We start from the raw sequence: 2,636 nt of genomic DNA, 5'->3' as shown, positions 1-2,636 counted from the left end.
AAGGCAGCTGCTAGGTTCTGCTCTGCTGCGTCCAGATCCCAATTACTCACGTCACGGTCTGCCGTCTGGATGTACCTGCGGTAGGAACTGAACAACAAAATATGTTTCGAAACGAACATATATACTTCGATGAAGCATAGGCGCTAGGCCACCGAGTTTTTGTTGAAATGATCTATATTGTTTTGTAAACTATAAAAAAAAATACATGTTATGTTGTGTCTACTTACTCAGTCCTTTGCCTTCACAAAACGCAAGAATGAACATTGAAAGATTCCCGAGAATCATACACTGAACACATAACACCGTGAACACGGTCCGTTGAAAGATTCCCGAGAATCATACACTGAACACATAACACCGTGAACACGGTCCGTTGAAAGATTCCCCTTACCCTCAACCACCGTGAACATGAAAGATTCTCCATACACTCAACACATACTCCCGAGAATCATACACTCAACACATAACACCGTAAACACGGTCCGTTGAAAGATTCCCGAGAATCATACACTCAACACATAACATCGTGAACACGGTCCGTTGACAGATTCCCGAGAATCATATACTGAACGCAAACACTGTGAACACGGTCCGTTGAAAGATTCCCGAGAATCATACAATCAACACAAACACTCAATGAACTCAGTCTACAACCTGACGAGGATTCAAAAGAACCATACCGAACATATACCGAAGTCTCCCGAAGATTGCCGAGACCCGAACGGCGACTTCCGAACGCTTTATCTTGGTTAGGTACTAGTTATACACTAGGTGGGAAATGCCATTTCAAAAGACCATATTTTCTGCGAAATGCCAAAAGGAAAATAAACGTTTTGATATCATGTATAATTAAGGGGTAACTATGTAGCCATGTCAAGTTTCTTGGGATATGATATCTTATTTTAAAGAAGATATGAAGCATTTTGTAAAGTCCGATTTCCGGCGAACTGCGTTACCAGCAGTACCATCACTGGCCGTTAAGGTCGCTGCTGCACACGGTAATGACATCACCACTAGCCAATCAGACGCCCGGTACACTACCAGGTGCATAAATGTGAAAATTATGTGAATTTCGTGCAAAATTTCAAGGAAATGTGAAAAAATGTGATGTAATGTGAATTTTTTTGAGGTTCAACAGCATCACATTTTATCACATAAGTTCACAGAAAATCATATAAAATAACATTTCTGAAGCGCGACACCTTTATGTGAAAAAATGTTATTATTTTGCGTCACATTTTTTTCACATTTGCAGTGAACGGTCCAGAAAAATCACATTTTCAAATGTGAAAAGATGTTATCTAAATGTGATGTTGGATCTCCTCCCATTATGTGAAATTATGTGACTGCCTGTATGTTCTTTTTCCGCCGATGCCTATGTGATTTTTATGTGAAACGTAGTCTCAGTGAAAATGTGAAACAATGTTAACCTGAGTCACATTTTTAAAAATGTGTCTTTATGTGAAAGTTATGTGAAATGGGTTTGACTACAAAATGTGAAAAGATGTGAAGACATCTGGCATTCCGCGAAATGTGAAATTTATGTGATGTTCACGAAAACGCAAAATGTGAAAAAATGTGACATCAAATCACATTTTTGACATGTGAAATAAATGTGAAATTATTGTGATTCGTGATTACACAAGACCGGGAATCATGTGAGCTGACAGAATATGTAAAAGGTAAGTGTACTTGTAGGTCTTCTCCATTGAATGGGCTAATCATTTGTGGGGCAATCGCGCGAATGTGTATTGTAAACAATACAGGCCTATTACCTTATTGTATGATGTGATTATTATCTATCATTCAGTACTAATCAACGAACAAAAGGTGTGAAAACCCCCCCACTCCCTCTCGCGTGCCACTCTTATGTTGCTAATTATCCATTTTACAAGTGAAAGCGCCGAATATCGCGACACATTGATAGTTTGGCCAAGGCCAGTCAAGGCGTTTGAAACACTATTTAAGTAAAGAATCACATGTTTGAATCCCTTTGGTCCAGTTTGTAAAGGCAGTCTGTACAAAATATCGTGTAAGCATCATGAAATACATCAAGTTAATGCTATAAACTTATACAGTATCTTGAAGAACCGAATTAATGAGTCCCCAAGTCAATCGTTAGGACAAGTAAACAAATAAACTCGCAAACTCGTGCCAGATATTTCCGTCCCCGACCCGTTATTAAGGGAATCCCTGGTATGCACCGAAAAAAGTACAAGATAACTAGAATGGGGAGTTCAGCCTCCTTAATTTTTATTCACTAATTACAAGCAAGCGACACAAATCTGATGTCAAATAAGCAAGGACGTGTTCCATTTATTACGTCATAACAACAGAAGCGGGCATACCCCGTGTTTTCCTAACATGGACATGCTAAATAAATAGATCGTCGCGTAAAAATAGTCCACAGTTACCCGGGTATTATGGCCTTTCTCGGTTTGAAAAATGGTTTATCTGTCTCGAGTTGAACATATTCTATGACTTCTAAATGTTCAGGAACTCAGTACATACAGCGCCGTGTATATAGACACGGACCGTAGTAAACTTCGGGTAGGTTGTTGACTGACAAGTTATGGGTTCCAGGCTGATAACGAAAGAATCGTTTAATCTAAAGGAAATTAAAATAGTCCACAGTT

At 39.1% G+C, this 2,636-nt stretch overlaps 1 protein-coding gene across 1 annotated transcript in view; it reads right to left on the bottom strand.

The window, feature by feature from the left end:
* The window catches only part of LOC109465087, a 5,915-nt gene continuing 3,279 nt past the window's right edge, over window positions 1-2,636 (bottom strand). Inside the window, exon 3 of the mRNA XM_019762230.1 lies at window positions 1-87. The gene's annotated coding sequence lies outside the window, so the exon portion shown is untranslated. The remainder of the gene's footprint in view (window positions 88-2,636) is intronic.

Source organism: Branchiostoma belcheri, unplaced genomic scaffold (assembly GCF_001625305.1).
Source record: "Branchiostoma belcheri isolate BF01 breed outbred unplaced genomic scaffold, Haploidv18h27 scaffold147, whole genome shotgun sequence".
Classification (NCBI taxonomy): domain Eukaryota; kingdom Metazoa; phylum Chordata; class Leptocardii; order Amphioxiformes; family Branchiostomatidae; genus Branchiostoma; species Branchiostoma belcheri.
Note: the sequence above shows the minus strand (reverse complement) of the source record. Positions and strands in the feature narration are given on the sequence as shown.